The following is a 24,103-nucleotide window of genomic DNA, read 5'->3' as shown; positions in this document are numbered from 1 at the left end:
AAGTGATCAAAACATTGTAGCCTTAACAAACAAAACTTTATTTCTATATTAGTGCATATTTTTTGGCTATCATCTGCACTTTAGTTCTACCTTCAACTTGGACTATTTGTGCATTACCAAATCTGTATGATAATTTTTTATGTGTTAATAAGTTTACATTCATGTAGTTGGAAGGTAGATCTAATATCATCTTGATGTGAATGGTTGCATTGATATGAGATTCATGTTCAAATGAGGGTTTATGTGATAATGTCAAATATGTTTCACGTTTGAAGTGTGAAAGTTTTATATAGATCCTGATTCACCAAGTAGTTTAGTGAAAATTTTCAAGGAGAGATAAAAAAATTGAGCACATATTAGATAGAGGGGAATTTTAATCAAAATTGTAAGTGCATAGCAAAGTATCAGACATTGAACATTCTAAAAGATGTTTCAACATTTAATTCTTTTAATTGAGTAGCTTTAATAAGCTTTCATAAATATCCTAATAGAGTATGCACTTAATTCTGATGTAAAAATAATTTAATCAAGGTATAACCTAACAGTTATTTTAGCGTTTAACATGGAAGACACCTCATATGGGAGATCACCAGAAGTAATCAAAACATTGTAGCCTTAATAGGCATAACTCTATTTCTGCATTAGTGCATTTTTTTGGGTTTCATCTCCAGTTTAGTTTTACCTTCACCTTGGAGTGTTTCTGCATTACGAGATATGTGTGTTAATGTTTTATGTGCTAATGATTTTACATTGATTTAGCTAAAAGGCAGATATGTTATTATGTTGATGTGAATTTTTACATTGATATGAAATTAATGTTCAAATGAGGGTTTATGTGATAACCTCAAATATTTTTCATGTTTGAAGTGTGAAAGTTTTATATAGATATTGATTCACCCACCCACCCCCCCTACCCCATCCTCTTAGTATCTCACTTTCTATATTACATTTCCAACAATATAACCTAATTTTCTTAATTTATAACCAAAATTAAACCAAATGGATGCTACACAACTTAATTTACATAGTGTATGTTATCTAGAAATCATTTCTTAGATTTGTTGCATATGTCCAAGCCTTTTGGTTTGATATCCAAGACAAATCCAACCCTTAGGATTGGCAATCTTCCATGAATACCATAATGCATACACACTATTTAAATATAAAAAAATGACACGTTTATGCTATTTTGAAATAGCATGTATGTTCTATAGTGTGTATGAACTATGCTTTCCTATGTTGAAGCCTATTTCTCAAGAAAGATAAAACATAGTACATACTCACTATGTCTTGGATGTGGAAAAGAAAAAAGGTGGCAATTTTTGGTCCGCCATCTTTGTGCAAATACCCACGTGTTTGTTATCATTAACCAAAATAGTATACTCATCCAATCTACCATTATGAAAAGCTTATTTATCATACTACTAAGGTCTACCTAATAGAATATGACAATAATCCATAGGCATAATATTACACAAAACTTCATCATAATAATTTCTAGTCTTGAATTAAAGAAGAATTTTTTTACTTATTACCAACTTATTATCCTTCTAGATCCAAGAAACATGATAAGGAATAGGATATTTCAGTCTTTCCAACCACAGTTGTTAACTAGAAACTCTAGTGCCAATTTATCTTAAATACCACTATCAACAATTACTTTGGAACACATTTCTACAATATTTTATTTGGTCATGAATAAAAATAAATTCTGAAAAGGTTCTTCATTGGTTTTCTCATTCCATAGGGATCTTGTTAAAATCAAGTTCTCACCACTCTTAGGCTTATTGGGTGATTCAACAAACATTTCTACTAATACCTACAATTTCCTTTCAAGAATTTTTACATTAAAAGGCTTTATGTCCTTCTCTACCATACTTGAAATAAGTTCCCTTCAACCAAGATCATATTCTATTTTACTACTATTTTCTTTTCTAGAGTAACTAGTGTAGATACCTCTAGTGTAATTACCTCTCTTACCAATAGATTCCTCTTTCCATTCTCTTTTACCTTTGTCTTGAATTGTATTGCTAGATCTTCTACTTTCTCCTTAGGTTCTACCTCTTCTTCTTTGAAATCTTCTACCTCTTCATCTTTTACTATGAGCATGTTTCTTTGCCAATAACTCCTCCAATTTTATGGCATACTGATATGCTTTTTTCACACTATATGACATAACAAAACTAATCACATTGTAAATTTATGTCCTTAAACCATTTAGATATCTAGCCACTTTGTCATCCTCATCCTCCACATGTCTAGATCTGATGTTTAATTTGTATAATTCCTCAACATATACTTTCACCATAATATTATTTTTTGTCAAATTTTGCATTCTCCGAAACAAATTAACCTTGTAATTTGCAAGAATGAACTTCTTCATTTGGCTAATCATCTTTTCCCATGCCTTCATCTTTTATTTTCCTCATTTCTTCCTTTTAATCTACACAACCCTTCAACATGGTGATTACGGTCTTTATTTTTCTATTCTCAGAGGTACATTCATATTCAAAGACTTTATTCATTTTAGAGATCCAATAAAACAAAATAGTAGTCTCAAGGCTTCCATCATAGCAAGAAACTTCAATAGAAGGTCAAGACATTTCCGTAGATAGAACACTTAGAAGCCTCTCCTCATCTTGGTCCATTTCATGTTTAGGATTAGGATTAGGTGCCACTTCTTCAATACTACTAAAATCCTCAAGATGTATGCACCTATTTTCTAGGCTATGTCAATAGCTTAAGTCTTGTTACAATTTTTCTCAACATATTCATAATGACATTATCTACATTTCATCTTTCATATAGAATTTGGACAATATTTCCTACAAGATCATAAGCTCATGCCAATTAATAGGTTAGAATTCAGTTGTGCCATATTACAACCAATCTAATTAAGGTTCTCCATGATAAAAAAACTCACAAGGAAAGAAAACCTAGCTCTAATAGTACCTGATGCAAGGTAGGTGGGAGAAAGGAATAAATTCTAGTATCCTAACATGTTGCCAAGAGTACAAATGGATGAAAAAAAAATGTAATAGAAAAGAAAAAACTTAATTCTTGAACAAATATCAATTGAGTAGACAACTGGCATGATAAAATATATATGTTAGGTTGTAAGCCCTTTTTCCTTATGGCTAGTTTAATGAATTACAATATCTGAGCTCCATGTTTGTAATATATGTTACCTTAATTTCCCACATCTAATGTAAGTACTTATACAACCAACAAGAGAACAAGTCAACATGTCACACAATTAACTATAAAATGATCAAATGATAATCAACACTCTTAAGGATAAGTTCATACATAATCCAAGAGAGGTTCCTCAACTACACTCAATGCCACACCATCATAGGAAATTATACATAAATAAACTCCATGGTACATTGGATAAAATAAGTAGTGAAAAGAGAGTGGGGAAAGAGGTGCCAAACCCCAAGCACAAAGAACATTAGATTTTAAACACTTAGGGTGAGGATTAAAAATTAGATCACATTAAGATGCCAACTGCACACAACTTGAAACCATGAGAAGAAATGACTACTCCTTGAATAAGAAATTGTAAAAAAAATAAGAAATCTTTTTTGCTGATGCATGATTTCTCAATGACCCAAGATGTCCCTGAATCAAATTTACAAACTCTCTAACAAGCCTCACAAACATAATACTTTCTATAGAGGTTAGTATGACCATAAAAATTCCATGAGAGAAAGTTCACTATGTGAAATCTTGGATGTCATCCTCATCTCCCAAGGAGGACAATCTATTGAGAAAAAAAGGAGCAATAGGAGTGAAGTTGATGGAATAATCCTTACAATCAAAAAGCATGCACTTATTAGAGCTTCCATCTACAACCTCCATATGCCTAGAAGGAGTACAAGAGATATAAAGAGTAACAAAGATGCTAATAGCTAAAGCTTCTTGAGGTGTAATCACCAAAGAAGACCACAAATATGAAGGAAAATTATTTATCCCTCTAGTAGGGGTTGCACTATGTCCAAAAAAGGTCTCATATTGATTAGGGTTTGAAATAACTATTGGTTGAGAAATGAAATCTTGTGTAGGATGAGAAGCAATAGTCTGCAATGGTCTAGAAGCACCAAAACCATGCTTAACTTGGGAACTGGGGGTTTCTTTCCTTTGCAAATGAGATTTATTCATTCTTCATTTTTTGCTGCATCAATTGGCTGAGAACTAGCATCCTTGATGTCCTTGGTAGGTGGTATAGTTTGAGGGGTGACCATCATAGAACCCTTGATCTTTTTGCCTTCTTATTGAAAATAGTAATAAGTCTTGGGCAAGCTAATATACAAAACCTTCTAAGGGAAATTCTTGTTACCCACCTAAATCTTGATATTTTTCTTGAGGTCATGTAAAAGTTAAACCTTAAAGAAAACTCTTCTTTGGGCATGAGTGTTAAAAGTGGTCAAGTTCAAGACTAACCACCAACAGGGCAAGGGAAAACCAAAAAATTTAACCTGGACAAGGAGATGAAGCTTTTATTCATCAAAGATTGTAAAGTCTCAAGACAAACATGGAAAAGCAACAAGGAAAAAAAATAGGCCATGTTCATTACCAAGAATGACATCCACATACAAGGGATTGAAAAAGAGAAATAGGAAATATCCCTTAGTGAGGCTTCGGATGACCTCAAGGTGAATTCCATGAAATGGCCAGGCTTTCCAAACCCATTCCTATTACATGCATTCATGCGGGATCCTTCCTAAAAAATAACCTATCAAAGTACAAATTTTAAACATATCACAAGCTTTATGAAAATCTTCAACATGGAGCAAAACATCAAGAGATACACCTTATGAAAAACCTTTGGGATGAACTTGCAAGGATGTTTATTATGAGGCGATGCCATGAGCATCCAAAGCAACAACTTTAACACCATTACCAAAAAATAGGCTAAAGGAGGCTAAAGAAATTATATAACCTAAAAATCCTACAATAAATGCAATATGATAGGGGATAGACACAAGAGGTAACTTACAGTACAATGAAAACCAAAACCCCTAGGACAATTCATGTGCATTTGAAAGATGATCTAAGAAAAAGATATTTTATGAATTGAAATTTAATAATTTAATGTTTTGATTTTAATTATTATTCTAGATTAATTAGATTTAATCTATTTATAATCACCATGTCTTGATATGTGATATATAAATTATAATATATTTATCTTTAATTGATAAAATTCTAAATTTATTTTTATGATAAAATAATTTTTTTTTTGCAATTTTATGTTTCAACTTGAAATATTATTCTAGAATATCTAAACTTATTTATGAACGAATTTGGATTTAGAGAGATTCTATCTCACTTTTAACTTGATATATGAGAAAGTTGGATTAGGGAAAAATTACAATAAAAAGTATTTAGTTAACCATTAGAATGTTGTGTTGTAATTGTATCACTAAGATTATTGAAGAACTAGTTTTTAAACAAGTTTTCAAAGCAACAAAGCTCACGCCAAAAAGTTGATAGAATTGGTTAATATTAATTCTTTTTTTAAATATTAACATGAAAACAATTAAAATTACATATTAATGTTCATAGAATATTGAAATAAAAAATGTTATATAATTTGATATTAATTATTATTATTTTATTTTTAAATTTAAATATGTGAAATCATCATATTAACTTAATTATTTAAAAGAGTCAAAGTTTATATAAATTATATTTGATTCTTTTATATTACATTAAAATTTTTTTAATGAAGTGGTTTATTATGTTCTATATATATAATGTAATTTATAATAATTACTATAATAGTTACAATATAAAAATAAATGTTTTCTAATAAAAAAATGATTTTCTTTTCTATCATAAAAGTATGATGATGTGAAAAATTAAATGAAGATATATTAAATTTTCTGAAATAATTTATAGTTTTAACTTCTTGATGAAAATATAATGAATGTGTTTAAATATTTGTTAACTTATCTAAATTAAAATATTAATTAATGGAATATATGGAATAATAATGACAATAGTTCATTTAAAATAAAATAGTTAAAATTTAAAAATGTAATTATAAATGTTATATTTTTATTAATTAATTTAAATGTAACATATTTTTATTACCTATTAATTATAAATAAATATTAAAAAGATGTATTTGATAATTGTTAAACGTGCCCTTTTTTGGATGTAGTTTGTTTTTCTCTTCATGTTTTTAAAACTTTGGATTTTTGGATTTTAGGAGTACTATTTTACACAAAACCATCTTATATGGAAATGAATGGAACACTTAGCACTCATTGTATCTAGGTGATGCTCATAGACATGAAGCACTCCCACATCTGTAGAGGTCACTCCGTAGTTAAGCCCGCTTGAGCTAGAGTAGTAGTAGGATGGGTGACCTCCTCAAAAGTCTCTTGCTTCACCTCTATGAGCATCACCCAGATCCAATGTGTACTAAGTTTTCTATTTATTCTCATGAAAGATGGGTTTTTTTAAACCACTACTCATAAAATATGGGTCAATGAATTTGACTCAAATACTATAAAGTTAGATCCTAATAGCAATATCAAAATTTGAATTACTATAGAAAATATCTCCTACTTATAAATAAAATGATAATTTCATAAATTTGATTAGAAAATATCTATAGAAAATATTGAAGAGCAACCTACGTAATAGTGGTTTTACTATAACAAAAGCTACATACTAACTGCAATAGGACCAATTTTCAATCTTAGAGATATTTTGATTATTTAATTTTTTCTAGTGACATGCACCAAATATTTCATTGATCTAAAAAAGAGTAGTAATTGGCTCCACCATTCACACTTATAAATAAAGTTGCATATCGATTGAACTTCTAACAGGTACAAGTACATTGACCAAACACATGCATCAACAACTAATCTCTCCAAATTGATCTTGAGATTCATGCAAAAGCCGCCATTCTCCATAATATAAATTCTTCAAAACAATAATAGAAAACCTCTCAAAAACTAATCTAAATACGTGAAAAGGAAGTCATTCACAATATTTACTCTACATCAACCTCCCTATAATTTACCATAACAAAAAATCATTTTTTATAGTGCCCTAAGGATCCATTTGTGGTTTTCTACTATCATTATATTATTTTGTGCTTGTTCTTTTTTTTTACTTTATTCCATTTTCCATTATATATTCTTAAATATAAGGAATCTAAAATAAATTTTGGTAACTATTAATTTTTTTATTAGAAGTTTTAGCACATATTTGACTACTAGAGTGTGTTATATTTTTCTTGAAAAGTATGTTTTCTTTATATTTCAAAAAATATCATTTCATTTATTTACATCAAGTAGAATTATAATTAATCAAATTAAACAAAATATTTCTTTTTAGAGTATACATGAAACTCTTTTAAATCTATCAAAATATTATTGATACAATTTAGAAACTATGAGAAAACATCCATTAATTTAGAAACTATCTAGCTGATATAAATTTATCTTTTATGCATGCATTTCTATAGGTGAAAACAAAAGCATCTAAATATTGGGTGCATCAATATATGCTGAATTTGCTTCGACTTTATATATTTGAGGATTCTCCTAGCTTATTTTAAACTTTCAAAAATATTTCTTTTTGTCAACTTATTAGGATCTCAAAAATAAAAATGCATATAGCAGCCCTTATTTACTTTTTACTTAGACACTTTATCAAGGATATGAGCTATAGGATTGATCATTATTTTTATTATGTCATCCTTACCCTTGGATGGATGTGAAAATCCATCAATATCCCTGCACAAAAAACCTACCCATCTATACATACAATCAAAATACACTCTTTTACAACATTTTGGTATATCTTTCTCATAACACAAGAAATCTCTAGTTAATTCTTCCGTGTGTAGCTGAATGGTAACGTTTGCATTATCTAAAGCTTGCTCCATTGTATTTCCAAGGTTATCTGCTACATAACAATCTAGCCAAGAAACATTTTGTCCTCGATCTTTATCTTCCTTCAAGAGATATTAGTGAAAGGAAGCAAAGTTGTGTGGAATTGCTTCCTACGCTAATCTTTGAGAGGACGATTATGCAAATCAAAGTAAGTATTGCAAAGATCTCAAGAAATGCATAATAACATAATCAAAATAAAAAAGAACACACAACACAATGATTATCGTGGGGAAACCCTTCCGGGAGAAAAACCCCACCCTCTAAAACTTGCACAATATATTATCAAACCAAGATGATTACAATATACTTGCAATGCAAGTTCTTATAGGAGTGCATCACCACAACTTGAACTCAGAGAGACTCCTTCTAGCACCAGTCTTGCAAACTAAACTCAATTACACAAACACCTCCCCAAGCTTTCCTTTTATAGTGATTTTACAACATGGAAACCACTTATGGTTTAACAAAACCATGAGCAAAACTACCATGCCACATGTTACCCATTTTTGACATTTACATTTCCAATATGGAAAATCAACCAGGTTAAAAATAGTAATCCTGTCCACAATTTTGTCTTTTACTCTAGACCCCCATAAAAGTCAAAAAATGAGTCATCAAGGCTCTAAAAATGACCTACCTATATTCTACTATGGACAAGACTCATTTTAACAACTCACTAACCATTTTCCAATGCATAAACAAGTGGAAAACTTCCACAAAAAATTTTTGGAATTTTTGAAGAAAGGATTGCAAGGTTGAGACACAGGTTTCTCAACATTCTTGCACTTGTCAAACACCTTGCAAGAGTCAGGGGATACGAAATATCATAGACTTAATTGCTAGGGGCCAAGAGGCCCATAGACTCTAAACACCATATGAATTTCTTTGTGCTCACGGGCTTAGTTAATGCATCAGCAACATTCACCAAGGTCTCTACCTTTTCCAGCTTCACCTTGCCATCCTCGACCATATCTCTCACAAAATGATATTGTACATCAATGTGCTTGGTCCTCGCATGAATAGTTGGGTTCTTCACTAGGCAGATTGCACTCTGGCTATCACTATAAATTGTCACTACACCCTGCTTGAACTCTATATCTGAACACAATCTCTTTAGCTAGATGGCTTCTTTGTAGGCATGATTAGCTGCCACATACTCTGCCTCAATAGTGGAAAAAGCAACCACAGCCTGTCGCTTACTCATCCAACTGATTGCACCACCAAATAATGTAAACACATATGCACTGGTGGATCTTCTTCTATCAACATCACTAGCCTATTTTGAATCCACATAGCCTCGAATAGCCAAGGAATGCTCAATTCATGTTCCATGAAAACATATTGATTACTTTGAGGTATCCCACAACTATCTAAAAACTCTTTTTACTGCATCCCAATGTGTTCTTCCTAGATTAGACATATAACGGGAAAGTACTCCCACTACTTGGGAAATGTCTAGTCTTTTACACACCATAGCATATGTCAAACTTCCAACAACACTCTAATATGGTACTCGAATCATCTCTTCCATCTCCAATGGGGATGTAGGACACTGTGAGCTAGAAATCTTTGTTCCCATAGTAACCGGAACACTCAATGGTCTTGAATCTTGCATATTGAATCTTTTCAAAATAGTACCAACATACTTACTTTTTCCTAGCCAAAGCTTTCTTTTCCATCTATCTCTTATAATCTCCATTCCCAGACTGTGCCTAGCTACACCAAGATCTTTCATTTCAACCTTTATTGAGAGTTGAGATTTTAACTCTACAATCAAACCTTTTCCTTTGCCAATAAAAAAAATATCATCAACATACAAGGCAATAACCGGGAAACCATCATCATCAAATTTGAAATATATACAATGATTAGATTTAGATCGCACAAATCCCAAACTCAACACATATGTATCAAACTTCTGGTACCACATCCTAGGACTCTATTTTAAACCATACAAGGATTTCTTCAATTTACAGACCAAATGAATTTTACCTTTCATGACATAGTGCTCTAGCTATGACATGTAAATTTCTTCCTCCAAATCTCCATGAAGGAAAGTAGTTATCACATCCATTTTCTTGATCTATAGGTCATAAGCTGCTACAATAGAAAGAAAAAATCTAATGAATGTCATTTTGGTTATTGGAGAAAAAATCTCACCATAATCTACTCCCTTAACATGAGAGTAATCTTTTGCAACCAAATGTGCTTTATAATTCTCAATGGTTCCATCTGAACCCATCTTCCTTTTGAACACCCATTTACAACCAACAGGCTTTCGTCCTTCAGGCAATGGTACAAGGTCCCACATTTGATTCCTCTTAAGAGCTGCCATTTCTTCATCCATCGCTATTTTCTATGACTCTGAATCATTCATACCGAGAGCCTCTTCTACAAATCTCAGTTCATCAATGTTAGCATTCAATGCAAATATGCACCTCCAATCATCAGGGGAATACCCATACCTTTCAAGTGGTTTCCTTTGTCTAGTAGATCTTTGAACAAGATGTAGTTCAGGTTTAGGAGGTTTAGGTTCGTGATTAGGTTCTCCCTCTTCCTTTGATGATTCAGAACTCGTAGAGCTCTCTTCAACATCTTTTCTTTCTAAGGGCCTTGATTCAACTTTCTCAGGTGTAGAAGGAAGTTGAATAACATCTTTCTTTTCTTTAATTTGTTCTGGCTACACTATAATAGAAGAAGTCTTAGTTTCTCTAAAAATAACACTTCTTGAATAAAATACCTTTTGTGCAATAGGATCCCAAAGCTTGTATCCTTTCACACCATAACTATATCAGATGAAGATACATTTGATAGCTTTGTTGTCCAATTTTTTTCACTTCTCCTTTGGCACATGAGTATATGTCTCACAACCAAACACTCTCAGATGTCTAAGTGAAGGCTTGTGGCTAGACCATGCTTCTATTGGCATCTTATCAACAAGAGCTGATGTAGGAGACCTATTTATCAGGTAGCAGGTAGTGGCTACAACTTCAGCCCAGAACTTTTGTTCTAGTCTAGCACCACTCAGCATACTCCTAGCCTTCTCCGTCAAGGTCTTGTTCATTCTTTATGCAACTCCATTTTGCTGTGGAAAATATGGAGTTGTCTTCTCTCTTTTAATACCACAATCTTTACAAAATGTGTCAAAAATATTGGAGCAAAATTCCCCACCATTATCAGTTCTCAAGCATTTTATTTTCTTTCCAGTTTGTAATTCAACCATTGCTTTAAACTCTTTGAAACAACTTAAAACTTTAGGTTTACTCCCAAGGAAATAAACACATGTTCTTCTACTAAAATCATCAATGAAAGAAACATAATAAACTTATCTACCAATAGAAGGAACATCAACTGGACCAAATATATCTGAATGAATTAGATCCAAAATACATGAAGACTTATGAGAACTTGAGTAAAACTAAATGTTGTTTTGTTTACCATTGATACAATGCTCACAAAAATCAAACTCAAGATTGCAATCATTCAACCCATCAACAAGGTTTTTATTTTTCAAGGTCCGTAGGCCCTTCTCACCTATGTGGCCAAGTCTCTGGTACCATAACATAGTCTTTTTTGCAGGAAACTTTGATTTAGTAGACAGAGCACCCTTGGGTACCCAAAAATCACAACCATCTATTGAAAGAGAAACTCTCTCCTTCTCCAACTGAGTAGTCTTTTTCACAATCTTATCAGAATTACTATTGCACTTGACTGTGCATGCATCAAGTTGGTACAATGTACCCAATCTACTTCCTCTTGCTATTACCATAGCACCGCTCACCATTTTTACACCTGCTTCAGAAAATTGTACATGCACACCTGCATCTATTAGCTTACTAACAGATAATAAATTCCTTGCTAGTCTAGGGATATGCAAGAAACCATCAAATCTTCTAATTCTACCATCAAAAAATTTCACACGAATACTTCCACGACCAACAATATCAAGTACTAAATTATCACCCAAATACACCTTACCACCATCAAAATTTTCGTACTTACTAAACTAGTTCCTATTAGGAGTCATGTGGAAAGATGCACCTGAATCTATTAACCATGCATTTTCACCTGCATGAGTGGCGAAGGCTGCAATAAAAGCATCTCCATCTTCCTTCTTGGACTCAGAATTAGTATCTTGCTTCTTCTTCTTCTTCTTTTTCTTCTCCTCTTTGTAGTCCTTTTGATCTCCCCTTATTTTTGGACTTAGAATGGCCATGCCGCTTTTCATTCTTGCCTCTTTCTTTTGGCTTTTCGTGAACACTCAAAGCTGCTTTGGCATTCAGAGAGACCTTCCTTCTCATCTCCTCAAAAAGTAGAGAACCAACAATGTCCTCCATCTTCAAGACAACTGAAGTGCTCCCTATAGCCATCACAAGACTATCCCATGAGTATGGCAATGAAGATAACAAGATTTGACACCTTTTTTTTCATCTATTGGCACCCCTACTGAGGTCAACTGAGTCACCAACATATTAAACCTTTCTAGATGCTTAGAAATTTTTCCACCTTCTTCCATTCTCAAGTAATACAACTTCTTCCTCAAGAAAATCTTAGTCACAAGTGATTTCTCTTGATAGATCTCACTAAGCTTTTTCCAAAGCTTCTTCGTGGTAGGTTCTTCATGGACATTAATCAGAATCAAGTCTGCTAGACACAATCTGATGAGACCTTTAGCTTTTCTATCATTCACATCATATTGTGCAGCTAATGTTAGATCTGTGGGCCTCAACTTTTTCTCATCAATCGCATCCCATAGATCCCGATCATTCAACAAATCTTTCATCTTCAGCTTCCACATCTCAAAATTTGTGCCAAAACACTGTTCAACATCAATTCTCCCTAACATGCTTTTCATCTTTTAATCCTGTGACACAAAAATGAAATGCTCTACACAAGCTCCCACTCAAACCTTGATTAGCTTAAAAAAACCTGTACCCAACAAATAGAACCAAAATTGGCCAAGCTTTGATACCACTTCAAAGGAAGCAAAGGTGCATGGAATTGCTTCCTACACTAATCTTTTAGAGGATGATTATGCAAATAAAAGTAACTATTGCAAAGATCTCAAGAAATGCATAATAACATAATCAAAATAACAAAGAACACACAACACAATGATTACCGTGGGGAAACCCTTCCAGGAGAAAAACCCCACCCTCTAAAACTCGCACAATGTATTATCAAACCAAGATGATTACAATACACTTGCAATGCAAGTTCTTATAGGAGCACATCACCACAACTTGAACTCAGAGAGACTCCTTCTAGCACCAGTCTTGCAAACTAAACTCAATTACACAAACACCTACCCAAGCCCTCCTTATATAGTGATTTTACAACCTAGAAACCACTTATGGTTTTACAAAACCATGAGCAAAACTACCATGCCACATGTTACCCATTTTTGACATTTACATTTCCAATATGGAAAAACAACCAAGTTAAAAATAGTAATCCCGTCCACAATTTTATCCCTTAGTCTAGACCCCCATAAAAGTCACAAAATGAGTCATCAAAGCTCTAAGAATTACCTACCTATATTCTACTATGGACAAGACTCATTTTAACAACTCACTAACCATTTTCCAATGCATAAACAAGTGGAAAACTTCCACAAACAAATTCTGGAATTTTCCAAGAAAGGATTGCAAGGTTGAGACACATGTTTCTCAGCAATTAGAAACCATGCTCATTAAGGAAAATAATACCAACTATCTTTTATTTAAAAGTATGTAATTTATGGATAATAAATAGATAGTTTTAGGCAAGTTTGGTCGATAGATACCTGAGAGTTTTTGATATCATCTTTTAGTCGAACAACATTTGATACATCATATTCAAACTTACCAACCATTTGTAGAATATCATCAGGAAGAACCGTGTCAATTAAAATCATTGGAAATAGTGTGACCATAGGTGTCAAAGAAGCGTTAAGCGCATTCTTTAAAAATTGATCCAAAGTGGGTAGATAGTCTTTCACATTCCATTCAGAATTTCGACACACTAACACAAAAAGCTTTGTCCACTGCAATAGAAAAAGCATGAAATGTGAAATATAAGATTTATACATAATTTAAATAGACACATAGTTTGATAGATGAATTTGACTAGTGACATACATGTTCTTCTATCCACTTCCATGCATGCGGACCATGGATTTTCTCTGCTTCATTAGCTAATTCCATGTATATTTCATGGAAAAATGACCAAGTAATTTGCATATATTGGGGAAGACCATCCACCATAGACATATCCGAGCTAAGGAACACAAACACAAAATTCAAGAGTAAAGTAATTCATTTGTTAATAACAAATTATGATTATTTTAAATAATATTGATAATTTGTTGCAAGGCATTGCAATCATAAATAGAAATATAAATGTAAACTGCTAGAATTACTTGATTGGGGAAGACCATCCACCATAGACATATCCGAGCTAAGGAACACAAAATTCAAGAGTAAAGTAATTCATTTGTTAATAATAAATTATGATTATTTTAAATAATATTGATAATTCATTGCAAGGCATTGCAATCATAAATAGAAATATAAATGTAAACTGCTAGAATTACTTGATCAAGGCTGTCTTAAAAGGTATGAGGTGATCAATAGTTCCATAACTGTCAAAAATATCATCAACCATGGTAATCATGACACCCAATTTGACATATCCAATTAATGTGCAAGAAAATTCAAATTCGTGCAATCTGCATGAATATGCAAAGTAAAATTCCACAGGTCGATGTCGAAAAAAATAAAGTTTGTTTACACTTGCTTCGTTCCACCATCTACATATTTGTATCACACCATACATGTTCCAATATAATTAATATTACCAGCAATCTAACATTGGCATAAGAAATTATTTTTTATAAAAAGTATTTTTAATAAAGACAAAGTGAATTTTCATATGTAAACATATCACTTACTTGGATACGATTTTGAGCTCAATTTGATGTTGGGCTTGTAGTATTTTCAAATCCAATATTGTTGCTTCCAAAATATTTTAACAAACCTCATATGGCATCCTAAAAGAAATTTAGTTAGTACAAAAAGTTAGCCATCTACCATCATACTTAAGATGGTTCCTTATATAAAAAAATACATTAGCCATAAAAATAGGAGCTGTAAGACAACATAGTTCTTGCCAAGTGTAGGCACCACATGTTGATTTTGTAGGAATGATCTATCAAATTAGAAAGGAAAGCAATATCAATTATTAAAGAAACCTAAAGAAGAGCAATGTTTCCATCAAGATCAGTAAATTTAATAAGTAGTCTCATCTTGCAAACAAATTTTATGCCTCCAAATCCTCTTGTTACCTTGTATAGTTATCCACCTAGGCTTTGTAAGATGATCGACTACTATTATCCTTTGTAAACCTTTGCAATGTTGTACAAATAGGATAATGATTGTTGTTTAGGACTTAATATTCTTTAAATTTTCAAAGCAATAAATCCCAATTTGCTCCAATCATGATAGATTTTTTCCATTGCTCGGACTTGTTTTCATAAAATGAATAAAAACAAAGAGTCAATCCTAACAAATCTAGTCTTTTCCAAGTACATGTTATAAATAGTGTAATAGATTAATTCAGTGAACTAGGGAGGTCTAAAATTATCTAATTGTAGTAGTATTTTCTTGTGGACTATTTAGCACTTTGTAGAGTATGCTGAAAGAGCTTTTTGAAAGAGAAACTTCACGAGGGAAAAAATGGTTTAGTTGAACACAAAAACTATGTATAATATTGAAAAAATTATGCTAATCTACTACCCAAAATGATTGAATAAGATTGTGAAATATAATAAGATGACAACCACGAGGCTAATATTGTAGTAGTCTTGTCTTGTGTTCTATTCAAGTCTTTGTAGAGTATGCCCAAAGAGCTTTTAGAAAGAGAAACTTTAAGAGGGAAATAAGGGTAGAAATGTCTTATTATAGTGGTCTTGTAATACTCAAGTCTACTAAAATTAGTCACATTACATTTTTACTTCATATATGATCATTTCTTTCTTGATTCAACTTCCTTATGCTTTCTAAGAATGTTAACATTTATTTTTATTTTCAAAACATAATTTTTAGAATTTGAGCTCTTTTCCTAGAAGTAAAAGGGACAATCAAGGATTATTTGCAATACTGAGTTAGCAATATGTCCTAATTTAAATTTGTGGACAGCTACACATTCCTCATTAAAAGATAAGAATCTTGTGAAAGAATTGCTCTAACCTAAGTCTAGTAGAGAACCATCTTAGAAAATTTGAATTCTAATGGTGATGAAATTATTTAAGTAATTTGAAAATCATGTAGTAATTAATAAATTAATCTCACTTTTGTGATAAAATTTGAAGTAGAATGGTGCTCAATTTATTTATTTAATTTGATAATGCATGCAATGATTAATAAATTAGTCTCACTTCATCAATGCTATCTTTGCTATAGCACACATTATACCTTTCTTGTCAATTTTTTTTAGATAATTATAATTTCATTGTTTCTTGTTTTGTTTAAAGTGACAGTAAAATGGATCAGCATAAATCATTCAAATACATAGAGAAAAATGACTACAATGTTCAAGGTCCAAAAAAGCTTCCCAAATATTTTTTTTTTCACTTCCAAATAGGACAATTTTGCAATTTATGGAAAGAAACACAAATTTTCTTCTTTTATTTTAACTTACTATCATGTTAAAAGTACATCACATACTTGTCGATTTTTTTTCAATAGATAAAGATAAACAATAATAAACATTCAAATAAAGATCACTAACATACTAAGACACAATAACTTATCTTGAGAGAATTCTCCAACTCAAAGAAGAAATACCCAAGCACACAAAAATATACCTCTTTTATGAAATAATAGAGGTCTAAATACAATAATTCTAATTGAATTATACACTCGTTACATAAAGAAAACATATATATCATGAATTGAAAGACTCTTCATATCATAATCAAAAGTCTCTTTAGTTTCAAAATACGAGATCCTTTATAATTTGAAATGCATGCTTATTTACATGAAGCATATAAATTAATATTTCTAAACACATGTATTTTTTGTGTTCATGTATTTTCATATTTTTAAACATTTGCATCCTTTTAGGACACATGTCTTCATATAAAGAAGAACAAATGGATCTCAAGAAAACCAGGACATGTGAATCCTAGGTAGGTACTGTCTTACAAGACTATAAAACATCAACACTCCTTAGAAAGAGAGAGAATATTCATACTTTTCTATCTCTAATGAAAAACATAGGGAAAAAAACAACAAATTAGTGACAAAATCTCATAAAAAAATTTCTCAATAGAAAATTATCATCTCAACATGATATTCACCATGGCTAGTCCTAAAGGGTGAAATAAAAGAAAACTAATTCATGGAGTTACATGACTTGCAACATGGCTACTCCTAGAGTGTGGAACCACCATAGCTACTCTTAGAAGGTGGAGTAAGGGACCACACTAAGAACTTCTCCCTCTAAGAATGAACCCATTAACAAGGGATTGCACCTCAAACTTCTCCATCTTAGAGAACTCATTAGCAAGGGATTGCAACTTGAATGTATCCCTCATAGAGAAGAATTCATTAGGAAGGGATCACACCTTGAACTTCTCTCTTGTAGAGAAGAAATCAATAGCAAGGGAGCACACCTTGAACTTTTCCCTTGTAGAGAATAAATTATAATAGTACATAATAAGAAATTGAATACTTCATTGTATTGTATAAATCCTTTCACAAGGTGGACCTAATATTCCTTATTGCTCCTAATTGGGAAGATCACCAAAAGTTATCAATTGTAAGCCTTAACAAAGAAACTTTACACAACAATCATAAAGCCTGTGGGTATCATCCCCACCTCAATTTTTCCTTCTATTTGGAAGGTTTCTAGGTTACCAAATATTGTGTCAAGTATTATGAATGTTTTATTGTTTTTAGTATTTCATGCATGCAATTAGATTAGATTAGCTTAAAGAGGATTAATTGGTCAATTAAGTAAAAAAAAAAATCCATTCCTAATTCATGCCCCGTCTCAGTCACCTAGCCTACCTTATATTTCCAACAATTGTTATTAGAGAATTTGGTTCTCACTTTAGAATTTTAGTAGCTTCAAAAAAGATCAGAGGCAATGGAAGTGTATAAATTGGACAAATCTATTGAAAATGTAAAGTTGGATCTAGAATTGGCCTTGGATCAATTCAAGAAAATTAAGGAGCAACTCTCAAAATCTTTGCAAAGAAGGAAATAACTAGTATTACAAATGAATGAAAATTTATACACAGAAGAAAGAGTTGAATACATTTTCCAAGATAGAAGTTTAGATGAAGTTGATGAAGCAATCAAAGATCTACTAGAGAAAAATCTCACTCTACATGAAGAAGTTAGAAAATTGAAAAGAGAGCAAGAAATTTATTCAATCAGAATGTGTGAAAACATTGAGAAAAAAGACACATCAATAAATGAGAAAATATTGCTAACTAAAAGGATAGAAGAAAAGGATAATGAAATTCAACACCTATCTCTTCAACAAGAAGTTATGATAAGTCAACTCAATTATGGAAATAAAGATCTTATCAACTTAAGGACAAACAATGAAAGATTGTAGAATCATCTCAGCATGGAAAGGAAACCAATGAAAGGATGATGAAATATCAAGAAAGCATGAATCAATTAAATGATCAAAATCAATTTTAGACACAAAGGAAAAGAAAAATTAAGCTATATAAATGAAAGTGAATAATCTCAGCGAGGAGCTTAGAAGAACAAAAGGCTTACATGTAATCATTGCATTAAAATCTGGCATACATTAAACAAGTGTTGAAGCAATGGTAAATCAAAATTTAGTGAAAAATATTATAGTTGTAACAACCATGGACATAGAGCTAGTGAATGCATAAAGAAAACCAAGTTTTGAGGAAACTGTTTCAATTGTAACAAACAAGGACACAAATCTTTAGATTGCAAGACCAAGAAATGGAACCTAGTAGAGAAAATTATCAAAGCTATCTTTGGTTGGGATTATAACACATGGTGTAGATTTCACTATTGTGGTGAGCATGGGCATATTGGAGAAAATTGCAAAAGAACTTACATGTAGAAGAGAGACCCTAAAAAGAGATGCTTTGTATGCATAGAACTAGGACATCTAGTGAAGAAATATATCAAGATGCTTTGTATGCATAGAACTAGGACATTCAGATGCACTGGGATCACTGAGTTAAGATGGTAGTTGAAGAAAAATCATAGACATTACTGATGTTTCCGATATGTCCAATCAATCAAGTAAGGTGAGATATATGGTTGTCATTTATGGCAATATTTATTTTGCAATTCAATCATATTTGTTTGTGAAGGAAAATTGTCTAAGTATTAGATAGTGTTATAGTAGTATGTCAAGACTTATCAGTAGTGGAATATTCTCTTGCATAGTAAACTAGAGATGCATGAAAAAATTCTAATGATGCATACTAGTGTTCATGTCTGTATAAGCTATTGAGATCAAGTTATGAAGGAAACAATGATGTAGTGATTTCATAGTGTATAACATAGCATGTTAGTAGAATAAGTTAATCGACTTCAATAATTGTTTTGATTATTAATTCTTGATGAGTCGACTCTAAAAATGATTTGTGAGCTAACTAAGAAAGAATTTATTAATATGTTTTATGTAAGTAAAGACCTTCATTTGTGAAGATAAAGTGTAAGTTTGTGAGTATGGGAATGAGCAAGTGAAAGAAAGTATGCAAAGTATGATATGTGTGATATATATGTGATATATATTATATGCGAATGCAAATGTGAACTAAAAGGAAGATTGTCTACAATCTACCAAGGATTTTATGAAGAACTTGCAATTAGAAGATTTGTGAAGTAAAGAAAGTTATGATAAGACTAGACTAGGTGAAAGGTGAGTTGGTGCAAACCAAATAGAAAGTTGAAAAATTATATTCTAGTATTGAAAATATTGAAGAGTAAATATCAATACAGACACCCAGTTATGATAAGACTAGACTAGGATTCTTTCTTGGACAATCCGCCAAGAAATCTATTGAAAGAAAAGAATCAGATATCCCTAAAGTAAAACAGGATCTAAGCATAAGCAAGATAGATGATACATCTAAAGACAAGGAGAATGTTGTTCACTCTGAGAAATCTAAAGAATCTAATCAACATCTAAGAAAGATATCTCTTGCTTGGTGTGATTAATCTAAACACACTGTAGATGATGGGTATGTGCAGGATCATGGTGTGCCAAAAAGTGGAGATTTAAAAAATATGTAGTTCTGAAATGCCTCAAAGAATTTCAAAATCTATTCCAAATTTTTTTCCACCCATCCTAATACTAAATTAAAACAATTGATACCTTTATAATTCCTACTATAACTTTCGATACCAACCTTATATGGTCATCTTTAAATCATCCTGAAAATGTGTTTTTGGCATGTTCTTATGTGTTTTTTACTTCAAGCATGTAGCTGACGACTTTTTTTAAACCAAAATTTAATGTAATGAAAAGGGTTTCTTAAGAATGTTCTTAGCTTTTCATAAATGTAAGGTTTGTCAAATTACGAGTTCAGTAAGTAATTATTACTTATTTTCTAATGGAGTTAGCTACAAAGTGCTAATTGACATACTGGTTGAAAAATAGCTATAACTTTCAATTCGTATAAGATTTATGAAATCCAAAAGATGCATCACATTCTATGCTTCAACTATTATAAGCAAAAAAAAAAAAAAAAAACTTAATTTTGATTTTTTTTGAATTAGTTAAGGTGGTCAGGCATGAGAGTTTTTTAATTCTGAAAATAGTATAATAGAAAATTCATAATTAATTATTTATTTGAAATAAAAATTCCCAAAAATATGTGTCACATCCAGGTATGAATCTATTTTTTATATCTAAAATTATATTTAAAAATATTATCATTTGATTATGATTAAGGTGGTCAGAGATACACCTACTTTTTATTTTCGCGATGAAATTTTTGTAGTACTGCATTAAAATCTAAACTTTTGAATAATCAAATAACATTTTCTCCAGATAAGGCCTTGTAGTTTAGAAACTAGATTCAATTTCCTACAAATTATTTTCTTACAACTTTTTGATATAAAGTCTAGAACCACTTTAAAATTATGTGTCAAGTTGACATAACCTTGATTTGCTAGTTTTTCACTGCCACTTAAGGCCATAGTTTGGTACACCATGATCCTACACATATCCTAATTGTAAAGGTAAGTCTTTTAAACGTATTTCAAATTTTGATTGTCATAATTGTCTTGGATATGGACATTATGCAATAGATTGTAAGAAACCTAAATTTGATAGTGATAATGCAAATAGTAGATTTTTTAGGAATACTAACCATGCAGGAAATAGAAGAAGATCCCATAGTAATGGAAGCGGGGAAAGAAGACATATTTTTTTGTTACAGATGTAATAATCTTGGACACATTGCAAATAATTGGAGAGCACCTAACGACCAAATTAATGAACAAAGAAAGAATGCACTTGTATGTCAGTTATGTAATAACTTTGGAAATATAAAAGAGTTCTATGGAATGGATAGAAGAAATCTTAATAGGAATCAAAATTTCAAAGGGAATAATAGAAGAAATGAGGATAGTTTGAATTAAGAAAAGAAGGAGTTGATAGATGAGTTCAAGGAAACATTTGTGAAGGAAAAAGAACCTAGAAGTTCTCATACAGCTCTTGATGAAGCACATCCTAATGTCCTTGATAAGATAGTAATGTTAGTTATTATCTGTCACCCACCCTGCCTAAATTAAGTAGTCTCAGTAAAGTAGCACATTAGTTAAGTTAAAGCTGATGTTAGAGAGTATACTGGAAGTTGCACAATTAGCAATACACATTAAACACTCAGAGAACTCTTTAGTGAAGTGCACATAGCTTAATATGGTCTATGTAAAGTTACGTGAGAAGTATAATCTCTCTATTATACAGAGATAATATTTGGGCTAGTGGAAGATATGCATTCAATGCAAAGTACAATTTGAAAAAGATTTAAAGGACATAAATTGATTTTCAAAACATTATTTTCTTGTGCAAATTCTTAAATGCAAGATTGGAGTAAGACTTGGAGTACTAAAGAAATTTGTAAATACATGAATTTAGTGAAACCCTATTATGCAACTTGAAGGTATTTTCTAAAATTGTTGAACATATTTTTAGAAATGGCAAAACAAGAATTTTATAATGTAAGAAATATACCTAGATGCAATTTCAAGAAACACCCATTTGATTCTTTGCTGGATGACCCAATTGGGGCATTTTTACAAGTTCCAAAAAATGTACTTCATGTTGAGGATATAAGAGGATATATTCATTACAAAATTTAAAGCATGGGTGACATAGAAATTCATATGGAATTGAAGAAAATGTGGAGCAAAGATTTTTCATTAAAACTTGAACATAGATACCTAGAATGACTTAACCTAGTTAAGCATATGTTATACATGGATTTTGAAAATAATGAATGGACAAGGATATTTCTGAGCAGAGTACATGATGATTTTCTATGGTTGGGAGACTCTATCATATGTATTGGTAATGACCTAATTCACATGGTCACAAGTTTGAGCAATAATGCATGCAATCCAGTGAACATAAAGAATGTGCACAAGCTAGTTAAGACAAATCCCAATACATATTTTAATGGCAGAAATATGAAAGTCAACACCATTCAAGATGATGGAGTGAGATTAATTTGTAAGATTTTGGGATATAAGTACAATCATGGGTCTAGGATAGATTTAATCCCTGTAGGATTTCTTTATGTAGCTTAATTGGCAATAAGAGGTGAATAGGTTAATATGTGTGACATTATCGAAAAATAATTGTTGGATAAGATATCTAGAATCAAGAAATCAAGGAGTGCAGTCTTTAGGATTGAATCCCTATTGAAACATATATTTTTCTATGCTACTAAGAATTATACTAGTATCAGAAATTGGAATGAGAATGAATGCACAATGCATATTATCACTTGAGCATACAAAACCAAACTTGATACAGTCAGAGATAGTGATATTGACAGAATAATGAAGTCTTTCCAAGATGAAATGAAGCAAAGGTATAGGATACCTCCTATGCTAGTAGCGAAGTATAAGGATGAATCATGTTTCATGGTTGAAACAAATTTCACATGTATGGATGTAGTAATCCCTCGAGTTAAGTTCATTGAACCTATGGGTTATGAAATGAGCAAGGAATTGATTAAAGGTTATGCACAGATAATCTTACAATCTGAAGTTGATTCTAAATGTCTTAAATAGGGCACATGCATTGAGAAGATTAGATAAGTTAAGACAAGATATATTATTAAGGACTCCAAGAAAAAGGTGGATAAGGTGATTGATTCTATTTTGCAATAATCAAGAATGATAAGAAAAGAATTTGATGAGGTGAAAGGGATAGCTATGGAAATGAATGCCAGTGGTCAATCTAAGCTATTGACCCCTACACACATTGTAGTGGAAGGACCTACTAAATAGGTCACAGTTGCATAGACAAGTGCACAAGCACCTACAAATCCTTATGCAACAGTTGTGTGACAACAACCTTCAATAAATCTAGTAAGGACTAAAGAATTAACAACTACAGGGAAGTATACAAGGCTTGAAAGGACCAAAAGCCCTGCTAAAAAGAGTCTAAAGTAGACTACAAGTGGTCCATGCAAGAAGGGAAGAACCTTGCAGATTAGTTCTTCTAAATTTGAAGAAGAAACAAATGATAGACTAATTGAGCCATTAGATCAAGAAGCAAAGACTTTAGTAGGATGAAAAGAATGGAAGCTAAAGGTAGAGAATCATAACATGCAAATCATTAATGACAATAATTTTGCACAATTGAATTAGTACTATGATTTGTATAATAATATCGATAGAAGACAGCTAGAAAATGTTGTAGTTAGGAATATGATCCTAAAAGATTAAAGATTTGATAGTATAAAAGCTCAAATACCTAAAGATTTGTACAATAGATTGCTAAATAGAAAAAGTAGAGTTGAGAGGAAGATAAGAAAATAAGAATTAATATGGTGAAAAAGTTATGTTCTATAAATAACAAAGAAGAAATAATAGTTATTCTAAAAGGTGTAGCACCTTTATTGAGGAATAAGAAGAGATTCATTCTCCTCATGGGAGGAAATTATGAGGAAG

At 31.5% G+C, this 24,103-nt stretch overlaps 1 pseudogene; it reads right to left on the bottom strand.

Annotated features, from left to right (window-relative positions):
- Positions 1-7,663: 7,663 nt before the first annotated feature.
- The window catches only part of LOC149579742 (alpha-bisabolene synthase-like), a 29,417-nt pseudogene continuing 12,977 nt past the window's right edge, over positions 7,664-24,103 (bottom strand).

Source organism: Cupressus sempervirens, chromosome 1 (assembly GCF_028749045.1).
Source record: "Cupressus sempervirens isolate cs-2001-9-10 chromosome 1, ASM2874904v1, whole genome shotgun sequence".
NCBI lineage: Eukaryota > Viridiplantae > Streptophyta > Pinopsida > Cupressales > Cupressaceae > Cupressus > Cupressus sempervirens.
This window is presented reverse-complemented; position numbering and strand designations above follow the sequence as displayed.